Below are 11766 nucleotides of genomic sequence, written 5' to 3'. Positions count from 1 at the left end.
AAACTGAACTTAACTGTCGAAACTGAACTTAACTGTCGAAACTGAATTTTGCTGTCGAAACTGAATTTTGCTGTCGAAACTGAACGCACTAGCAAGGTGAGGCCACACGTCGGTCGACTGACTTCTTCATCTCTGGTCAGTCGATTTTGCAGCCGTTGGATACGAAATCAAGGGCCTGCGGTTCATCTTCAACCTCCACCCCCCTGAGCCGCCAGCCACCACCGGCCAAACAGCAGCCCCCGCCGCCCGCGGCCGGTGATGCGCTGCCCCGCCCGCCCCGAAAACACTCCCCACCGCCGGTCCGCCGCCGCCCCGACCATCCCTCTAGGCCCTCCCCGTGCCGAGCTTTTTCTCCAGTGATCCCCACGCCACCGCCCCGCCAATGCCCCGCCACCGCCGGCGACCACCGCCCCATCCTGAACCCTAAGATAGATAGTGGGGTACCTCTCCGGCGAGCCCCCCTCCCTGCTGCGGCTAGTTCTTCCTTCACCCCGGCGAGCCCCCCCACCCCCTGAAAATCGACTGGCCCGAAAATCGATTTAGTCGACTGAAGTGTAGCTATATCGGAGCAGCATCGCAAGCAAGAGCAAGAGCGAGAGCAGCAGCGCGAGCAAGAGCAATAGCAAGAGCAGACCAGGCAGGGGACCGAGAGCAAGAGCAGAGCAGCAGCGCGAACGAGAGCTAAAGCAGCAACAACTCCTATTGATGTGGATGTCACCGCCGAGGGAGCGACATCGTGGAGGAAGTGGCCGGCGACGCCACCGTGGATGGAGCCGCGTCGTGTCGGCTCGGGACCGAGCGCCGGCAGCATCGTGAGATCGAATCAAGAAGAAAATGCGGCGATTAGTGTACAAGCTCTTTGGTGGCGTCGATTAGGCCACAGCTTCATCTGAGGAAACGGTGATGATGATGCTCTTCCGGTGGTGCAGGTGAAGAAGGCGGTGTGGGAATGGAGGTGGTGCGAAATACAAGGGGAACGTCGGGGCAGCTCCTTGGAGGTGGAGGACGGGGTGGCTGAACCAGCGGGACGATGAGATCGACGATGGATCCTCATCCGGTACGGTGGATGAGGGACGTCAAGGTGTTGCTATGGACGACGTCGTCAGGAAAGAGGCTCCGGCTGGGTGGCGGACGGAGCAGGGTGTGGGGTTTCGTCACGGGTTTTGGTGGCCTCGGTGTACGAATGGGTGGGCGGATGGGATGGCAGTGGGGAACCATGGCTTAGAGACGCGCTTGTCCGAAATGTGGGGTAAGTTACAAAAGTACCCCCACCGATTTGAGGCGGTTCTTTCGGTTCAGGAGTACCACGGGCATTTCGAGTGTCGGGATTTCACAGGAGGTGGGAGTTTTCGTGTGCGTTGTAATTTCGGAATAGCAAGGCGCGGGTTGAGATGGAGGGAGTTGTCGGAGCACAACGAGACAAAGATATATCTTAAATATTTCGGGCTAACAAGGCGCGGGTTGAAATTTCCAGAGAAGCCTAACATGTACTGTACCAAATCAATGCGCACTACAAATGTCATTCAAAACTTTGAATTCATGTTATGTTCAATTAAAATATTTCGCTACGTGTATAATGCATGCAACCTACTACTCAAATGAACGTTTTAGTGCATTCCAAACGTATATACTACCGCTTCAATATGAACTAAATTTGAATTCGTTTCTCTATTTGAATAAGATCTACAGTAATGATTGTTGTGAAGTCAAAGCATTTGAATTCGTTTCTCTGTTTTAATAAGATCTACAATCATCATTATTGTCAAGTTAAACCATCGTTTGTGTATTATCTTCACAGCACAACACATGATTAGTCTCGAGTTACATATGAACTATGTGTACTATATGAACTCGAACTAGATTTTTTGAATCCACTTTATTTTGATTTCAAATCACATTACATTTCTAGCTCTAGCTAGATCTTCATAATCTAAACCATGTCTCATATGTATAATGTGTTTATCACATTATGTATGGTGCCCCGCCCCCTACGCCTACAAGTATTTAGATGTGAGTTGCAAACACCACACATTACCACAAATTCAAATAAAATGTGAGAATGTTCAATATATAGTATTGTTTAGATTTTTCGATATTTAGTTGTAAGCTGCAAACGCCACACATTATCACAAATTCAAATAAAATGTGAGATTGTTTGATGTATAGTATGGTTTAGATTGTTCGGCATTTAGCTGTGAGTTGCAAACGCCATGCATTATCACATTATGGTATAACATGTGCACAACACGTGTATCACCGCTATATTCATGCATGCAATGTTTAAAACACTATGATCTCCTATTCAAATATATGAATCCGCTTTCATATCAAATTATGATCTTTGTTAGTCTCTTACACCCACACAATCCTCTAACCTTTGTAGCTACCATTAACTTTCTCTCGTGCATGCACACGCCCTCCTCGCCCCCCCTCCCTCGGCATTCTATCCACCGGGCACATTCATTTTTTTCTTTAGGTCGTTCTCCCAGAGTCTCCACAACTCCTTTCCGACACACACCGATCGATAAACCTCTCCAGTGATGCCTACCTACAACATACACACGCACCTTCAATCTCCTCCTTTATGTGTCCTTGCCTCGTGTCTCTCATACGGTCAGACACACGTGTAAACTCTCGCCCCTCTTTTCATCGATCTCACAACCGCACACTCCTCCCCTATCTAGCTAGTAGTTGGGCCTCTCGCACCACCTCCTAGCTCCATTCTCTCTGTCTATCCATCTCGCTGGGCCTTATTTTCCTCTAACAAATGGGCGTACACCGACCGATCTCTCGCTATACATATAGCTAACTAGGTCCTTATAACTCGCTTTTACCCACACGTCAATCAATCTACCTCATTAGTTGTGTCTCTCCCTTCCTCTGACAAACAAAAATTGATCTACCGATCTAGTTAGGTTTGCTTACCAAACACATGGTTCCCCTTCACCATCCATGGATGCATCCCGACAGATCTATCACGCACAGGCACACACAGAAACACATCCCCACTCTTATTGATAACATTGCAGTTCCACCCTCAGTTTGTCTAGTAGGCCTCTCCCACCATCTTCGAGAAGCAACTCCATCACCCATCCAGCACTCTACCCCTCTCCCTCCCTCTCCCTCCCTCCCTCTCTCCTCTCTCTCTCTGTCCCATCATATTTCCCGTCCTTCATTTATGTATGGATGTCGACCGATCTCCCTCAAGACATAGCTGGGTCTCTCCTTCTCAACACATATACGAGTCGTTCTACCTCTATAGTTAGGCCTCTGCCTACCCCTCCCCCACCCCCTCCCCCCCACACACACCGATACATCGAGCGCTCTAGTCATGTCTCCCTGCCACACACAAACTTGACATGTGCCCTCTAACGTTCCGGTAGGCCAGTCGCCCTATATCTTTGACTTGCACACACACACAATTTCGATGGCTCTCTTCATCGATCTCGCACCCACCCACTTAACCCTCTCTTTGACTCTATCGATAGCTATGACCCCTCCCTCTCTTCTCGTGGATTGCCCGCCCCTCTATGTATGATATGGATAGGCCTCCATTTCACACACATTGCATGCAAAATTTTGTTTGAGATGTCATCGACACATATTCCCACAAATAATTCACGAAATCAACCCCCCACCCCCACCCCCACCCCAAAACAAAAAACACTCACGAACGCGGTTTGTATCTCTCACACACACCCACGTAGGTGGGGGACGTGCACGAAGAGAAGAGGTGCATTCACGGCGCACGTACTCCCGTCTCTTTCCTAACCACACCCGCGCAGGTACATGGTGGAGCTCATTTCTGTACGAAAAAGGCAGCCCACGTGGTAATTTGGCACATGTACTAGTTGTCCACTTGGTGGAGGGAGGATCGTCTACCACGGGTGAACAAACAAATTGCGACTTGACGTGTTATGTTAAAAAAAGAGGCAAACCATGTGGGGCCTACCTTAGAGGCAAGGCTCTATACACTGGAGTACTTTTGATGTGTCCGTCAACTCGTAGAACGAGGAGAAGCTTGCTTAGTACACCGTCTCCCCGTTCCTAAATATAAGTCTTTGTAGAGATTTCACCATGAACCACATGCAGATGTATATAGATGCATTTTAAGTGTAGGTTCATTCATTTTGTTCCGTATGTAGTGGAATCTCTACAAAGACTTATCTACTAGTAATAGCTAGCCCCCACTACTAGGAATTCTCTATCCTCTCCTTGAGCCACATCATCAAAATTGATGTAGCCGTTAGATGAAGTAAATCAGTCCATAATAGCCGTCTGATCTAGACGTTGAGAGGCTCCACACTGAGCCACATGCAAGCATGCAGAAATACCGTGGCACATGCATGTGAGTGGGTTTTAAATCACATCAACATGTCTGCATGCAAGCATGCACCGGTAGCATGCATGTAAGTGAGCTTTTAAATCCCATTAACATGTCAAAAAGAAAAATATAATCCCATTATGCAGTAGGAGTTGGCTGATCTTTTTTCCTTATGTGGGATGATATAAATGATGATGGGAGTTTATTTAGTTTGGCTACCACATTTGTCATGCGGTTATAGAGTTTTTTTCGTTCTATGAAATCGATAATTTTGCGCAGAGAGATATACCGCTGTTCCACGGCAACGCGCCGGGACTCATCTAGTAATATTTAGGAATGGAGGGAGTACTATGTAAAGAGTTAGGTGTCGCACGGTGATAGTGTGAGGTGGGCCATGTAATCACTGAGCCTGCGTGTTTTCACTGCTCTTGCACGCCTCCGCTGTAAGAATGGAGAAAATTGTAATCTAGTAGTAGTACCTCCTTTTGCTGAAAGCGTGGGACATCCAACAGTCCTACCACCTCAGTAATAAAGATCAATGAGCCGTCAAATCACATAGACCCAACAGTAAGTTGGACGCACGAAGCAACCATCACTCTTGCGCCAGTGAGAGGTTGCGTCCACTCTGCCCGGGCATGAATGCGGCACCGATTCTTTGGAGCGGTGCTGATCGTTTCGGGCGAGAAGCGCGCGCGGGCGATGGAGGGGCTTTGGGTGGGTTAGGCTGGTCAGGAGCGGGCGTGGCAGCGGTCCGCATGTCCCTACCGGACACGCCCGGAAATGAGAGGATGCACCGACTCTCGCGGCTAAAATCGTACACTACACAATATCTCTTATGATTGAAATCCCAATTTGTTTGTGTCACCCTCTGACTGGTGGGACCCAACGTACTATGTGGAGAGAGGTAAGGTGACTAAGGCTGCATTATTTCTGCACCACTGTGGATAGTCTTACCACCAAAGCCACATGACACGATTATGATTGAAATCCCAATGACTCCCACACACACAAAAAAACATGGCATGCTTGTCACACGAATGCAGGAATGTATAAAAGGTTATTTTCCTCTCGTTGAACATAACGGGAGGGTTGTGTAGCTGGTTAGCCTGTTCGCTCATCAAACTTGAGGTATCGGGTTCGATAACTACACTTGAGCATAATTTGTGCCAGGAGGATTCTTTAACTGGTCAAAATGTTTTCTAGGGTTTGCACGCTTCACACTCTCTCTCCAGTATATATATACACGCTGGAGCCTCAGCGCTTGTAGTTGCTCTCTTCACACTCTCTCTCACCCTCCACAGATCTAAACAAGACTTCATTGGCCTCTCTCTCTCCCCCTCACTGCTGCTCAAAGAGCCGGCAGGATCCGTCCTCCGGGAAGGGAAGGAGACTTAACGCTGTCGCCGTCGGCGAGGGACTACCGGCGCGGCTGTTCACTTTCCACCCAGCGGCGGTGCGGGAGGGCCTCCGACCCCTTCTTCTTCGCCGCCATCCTGTCGCCCACCGAACCACGCCCCAAGAACCTTAAGGTATAATTTACTTACTCCACATGCATTGCTCTAGCTGCATGTATACCATGAATCTAGGACGTGGTTCAAAGAGGAAAGGAGTGGGGGAAAGTAGTGGGAAAAGTTGTATATAGCATGAAACTAGGACGTGGTTCAAAGAGGAAATGAAGGGGGAAAGTTGTATAGCATGAATCTAGGACGTGGTTCAAAGAGGAAAGGAATGGGGGAAAGTAGTGGGGAAAGTTGTATCGCATAACTCTAGGATGTGGTTCAAAGAGGAAAGGAAGGGGCGAAAGTACTAGTTCAAAAAGGAAAGGAAGGGACAAGGCTGTAGAGTTTGAGCAGGACTAGATTTGCTGCGCTCACATAGGGAAAGGTGTCTAAAGATAACAAAACTAGGACCAACGCAAATATGCTCCTTGGTTGTTTGTTCTTTGTTGCAACAGACTGTGCATGACCACAGTACATCGGTAGATGCACATGGTGTTGGTGCGTCCACTGTTCCGTGCAACTCATTAGTTGTTGTTAATCTAAGGCCCTGTTTGGTTAAAAACTCCCTAGTCCCTACCTTCTTGGTTCCAGGGACTAAACATGGACTAGAGGTTATTAAATGACATGCTAAAAGACCATGTTACCCCTAGTAATGAACTAATAGAGACAAGGTGTGATGCGTGGCAGGGGCAACTGTTGGAAAAAGTCCCAAAAAGACTCCCTCGAGTCTTCTTTCTTTAGTCCCAAATGCCACTTTTAGTCCCTAAAAGTCCCTCCTGTTTGGTTTAGATGGGACTGACACGGAGTTTTTTTAGTCCCTACACCAAAATGTCCCTGTAAACAAACACCCTCTAATAATGCCGCTGGAAAATTGATGCAATGCCACAGTTAAAAGCAAATTACATGTTTAACAAATTTTATTGTTAATATAATCTCTATGTTAATATTAATCAATGCCACCGTTTGAGAAATGCTACTGTCTTGCTTTATTTCCCATTTAGATAAGGTAGATGCTTCTTTTTGTTGGCTTTTGTGTCATCCACCGTTATTGACCACTAATTGTTTCCTTTGCACCTCTGTGTAAACAAGGTTATCTACTTCACCTCGTTGCCATTGTGACCTTTTGTTGCACTGCACAAAACACTTTTGTTTTAAGAGTGCTTTGTGCAGTTCAACCAAAATGTCACACCGACAACGTTGCTTGATTGCTTGATCTTAGTGGAACTGCACAAGAGGAGATCTTACTTCCTATCCGTTAAGGCGAATTTGGTTCAGATCTTCTTCTTGTGAGTTGTTCGAATTCCGCATCATGAGAGGTTAGTACTAGCCTTCTTTCACATGATTCTGCAGTGTGCTTTCATATGTTGTGCTACTTGTACGATGATGTTGCTTGATTTTAGTGAACTGCACAAATGGAGACAAGACTTCCAATCTGTATGTGCACCGTAATATCCCATTGAGGTAAGATAAGGATATTTCACAACTGCTGGCCTGTATTTTGCCACTTCCATCAGAAAATTAAGTTTTGTACTATTCTTGTGCTCCCTAATTGACATGCCAAATCTTACATTGAAGGCGAAGCTTGTCTGTTATTGAACCAAGTGATGAAGGGGAAGAACAAGCGGAAGAAAAACAAAAATCAACTCCCGGTGCTATAATGAAGCACTGGAACTATGATGACACAAGTAATGATATAGTTTTGCATCTTAATTTATTGCTATGGTTGGAACGAGAAATTGTTTTGCCACTGATTTGATGCCACTCTTAATTTAATATGTAATTATATCTACTTGTGCAAATAGGGATCTTCTTTGAAGATACCATATATTTTAGTGGAACTACACAAGAAGATGTTGGAAACATTAAACTAATCGAGGAGTATATAGTAAGCATGGCCACCACCGTAGATAGCAACAGATGGTTTCAGAGAAGTGCTTCATATGTATGCTCTACACAATAAGCCTCCTGACAAAGGTTGGTACTCGCCCACTGATTTCATCCATATGATTGAGCTTTGTCATCTCTATTGGTGTTGTGCTACTGTTTAGATACTGTCATGAAAAAGTGGTATTGTCCTTGAGAAGTGCTTCATCTGTGTTGTTTTAAATATTTCCTTTCCTTTTTTCGAGCAAACAGGGATGCTAGCATTTAGTAGTCCTCTTGTCTTTGCACAACAGGATCATCTTCCTCTGAAGAAGAATATGGAGTACGTGAAGTGACTAGTTCCGATTATGCCAGGATGAAGAAGCCCTGTCTATCTTCTCATCAGAAGGAGCAGTTGAAGGATGGTTACATTACTCCCCACAAGACCAAACTAACTTCAGCTCAGAAGGACTGACAAATCTCCATTTTTTTTGCTGTGATGCGCGAGTAAAATGTTGTTCTAGGATTCTTTCTGGTGAGTTCCATTTTTCTAAAAGTGTGCTCTACATGGACCATGTATGTGCCTGTTGAAACTGTCAATTCATAGTACAGTTTGCTTTATACTAATCACTTTTTTGTATTTGTGCAAACAGGGGTGCTCAGCTTGATTTCAATGGGAACTGCACAAAATGTTCATGAATACATCAAATCATTCATTTCCACCACAAAAAGGAGGTGCCGATAAGTTCAAGGCGTTGCAACATATAAGGGCGAAATCATACAAGCTACGCGCGAATTTGGTTGATTTTGGTGGAACTGCACAAAAAGAACAGCTGGTTTATTTAGCACGAGGTGCCATGTCAATGTCTGAACTGATGGCAAACCATACCCATTCCACAATCATAGGCATTTGATATTTTGGAATGGGACAACCTTGTCAAATTTTGCTCATTGATTTTAGCAAGACATGCGTTTGATATTTTCGAATGGGACGCCATTTGCTGTCAGCAGCGTTGATCAATTTTTTATTTATTCTTTAGTTGTGAAGTAAATATTGCCTCTGACATGTGAGTCGCTGAGATGCATAATCATCGATTGTTTTGAATGTTCTCTATGAATTGCCAGGCCTGTGTGTTTGATTGCAATGTATAGAAATGCTAAAAAGCTGCTCAAACTCTTTGTACTCCTTCTGTTCCTTTTTACTTCGCACATTGTGAAAGTGCATACATTTTTGTATAAGATTGGTCAAAGTAGAGATACTTTGACTGCAGACAAAACTTGTATGCAGACTAGAAAGGACCGGAGGGAGTACATGCGAAACTCCTGCAAACGAGGTGATCACCCTGGGAATAATGCTAGTACATATTGTTTTGCATGTTCATCCAATGCCAGTGATACAGGAATTTGAACTAATCAAAATAAATTCATTCATACACGGTCGGATTTCATATAAACATGCCGGATTTCATTACATTTCATACATTCTTCAATTAAAAAGGGGTGCGCTGGAGGTATAATTAATTAACCGAAGCTACCCACCTGTGTCCCGCTGAGCCGAACAGAAGCTTTAGTGACTTAACTGCAGGTGCAGTTGCGTAACTGACATGTGGCCTGTTGGGCCCACGTGTCAGTCAGCCAACTGCACCAGCAGTTAAGTAGAAGCAGCGTTCTTCTCCAGCGCAGCTCTCCGACTCCACGTCGCCGCCAAGAAGCTAACCGACTGTCAATGGTCAACCCGCCTAGCTTGGCTTCAACCGGAGGGTAGCAGCGGTGGCCTTACTTGGACCCGAGCGGCGGCGACCTACCGTGTTATACTCTTCCTCGTTTCCTGTGTGGCGCGGCCTCGTTGGCAGCGGGGCGGGGCCTCGGCGGAGCCGGCGATGTCCTCTGTCTCGTTGCCGGCGGGCGGCGCCTCAGCGGAGCGGTGGAAATCCTCCCCCATGTTGCCGGCAGGGTGGGGCCTTGGCTGAGCCGGCGATGTCCTCTGCCTCGTTGTTGGCGGGGCGGGGCCTCGGCGGAGCTGGCGGTGTCCTCTGCCTCATTGTTGGCGCCGCGGGGCCTCGGTGGAGCAGGGCCTCGTCGATGCCAGCGGAGCGGGGACTCGTCGGAGCCGACGATGTCCTCTGCCTCGTTGTTGGCACCGTGGTGCCTCGACAAAGCAGGGCCTCGTTGACACCAGCGGAGTGAGGACTCATCGGAGTTGGCATCGTCCTCTGCCTCGTCCTCAGTCTCGCCAAACAGCGCCTCGCCCGCTTCATCGCCATCTTTGCTAGCCTCTTTGTAGGCGGCCGCAGCCTCCACCACCTGCATGTGGTACCGCTAGTGCTCGAGGCGGCCCTTGCGGGCGGAGCGGTACGAGTCGAGCAGCGCCTCCTGCTCCGCCCAATCCACGGCGATCTGCTCCTCCACCTGCAGGTGCTCCTGGAGGAGATGGTGGTTGTAGGCGGCGTCATCCTGCGCCTCCCAGAACTGCTCCTCACGCATCTGCCTCACCATGTCCATATATTGGGCATGGGCCTTGCCGATGGTCATGGTGCAATGCACCGGCGAGGATGGCGCGGAGGAGGGGGTTGGCGCCGGATCGTCGACTACCATGTTCTCCATTGGGACGTCGTCGTCCTCCGGCTGCCTGCCTTGTGGTCCGTCGTCCGCCCGTCCCGAAGAGCGCTGGAGTGCGACGAAGCCATGGTGGGCAGTAGTGGTGTGGACAGGAGAAAGGGAATGGATGCGGATGACTGCGGCTATGGCCGGCGCAGCAGTTTATATAGCAATGGTGGGCGGGCGGAGGGATGGATGTGTGGCGCCGGAGTAGCCGCCTCGGCAACCGCGTATCATTAATGTGGGCGGCAGATGGATGGACGGACGGCACTTGTGTCGTTTGAAGGCGGAGCAATCGCCTACACCGGGAAGCGGGGCGGGCGGCGCTGACTGTTTCGGACGGAAAGCGCGCGCGGGCGAGGAGATGACTTTACTTGGAGAGGATGACAATGGGGACCCACCAGGTCCATAGCCTCACGTACGCAAGTGCCTCCTTATTATATATATATATATATATATACATCTGGGCTATTTTGTTTCGCGTAACAGAATATTATTCTGTTACCCTACTTGAACTGATGCATTCGAGGGGTTGTACTGATTCTGTCATTTTTGTTGAACTGATCGTATTTTATTAAAAATGCAAATAAGAGCCCCTCCCGCTCTCCCTCCGTCCATTCAGCCGGCCACTCCAGCCGTCGACCAAGCTGCTTGTGGCCGATCCCTCCCGGCAACCCAGGCCCTACCTCTAGCGACCGCGACTTTCTCGGCTACATCTTCCTCAATGGCTCCGCCTCCTGGCGCAACAGCCGTGGAGAGCTCACCCTCCCATGGCTCCCCAACCTGCGGGCGCCCTACCAGTTCCGCCTCTTTCACTGTACTGCCAAAGAGTACTCCTACCACCACGTCGACCACGACGGTAACCCGCTCCTCCATGGCCGCCACTGCGTCCTCCACTCTGGCGAGGTCTCTTTCGCGGGCTCGGCCACGCGGCCCGAGCAGGTGCACCTCACGTTCGCCGATAGGGCCGACGAGATGCGGGTGATGTTCATGTGCGCGTACGGCGGAAAGAGGGCTGTGAGGTATGGGCTTGAGAAGGAGGAGGAGAAGGGCTGGACAGAGGTGGGCACGGAGGTGAGGACGTACAAGCAGAAGCACATGTGCGACGAGCCGGCGAACGACAGCGTAGGGTGGAGGGATCCGGGCTTTGTCTTTGATGGCCTCTTGAATGGGTTGGAGCCCGGAAGGAGGTACTTTTACAAGGTAAACCAAAGATTGGATTCCCCACAAGAAAATAATCAGAGATTGAACCTGCAAAAAAACACCTTAATTTATCAATCTTGACAGCAATTTAGTGTTCCAGCGGCAGCAGATTGTTCTTCCAGTACCTTTCCCAGCAGAGGAGTCGGCCGTTATCCCGAGCAGCATGCTGTTCTCCATGTTGTCAGGTGACTTGCTGGAGCTCGACGACGAGCAGTGGTTTGGCGACACGGTTGCCGGGTCGTACTATGAGAGCTTGGCGCAGGGGATGCTCATCGAGCC

Source organism: Triticum urartu, chromosome 1A, assembly GCF_056163025.1.
Source record: "Triticum urartu cultivar PI428250 chromosome 1A, HENAU_Tu73, whole genome shotgun sequence".
NCBI classification, from domain to species: Eukaryota; Viridiplantae; Streptophyta; class Magnoliopsida; order Poales; family Poaceae; genus Triticum; species Triticum urartu.
The sequence above is the reverse complement of the archived record's forward strand: the minus strand, read 5'-3'. Positions refer to the sequence as shown.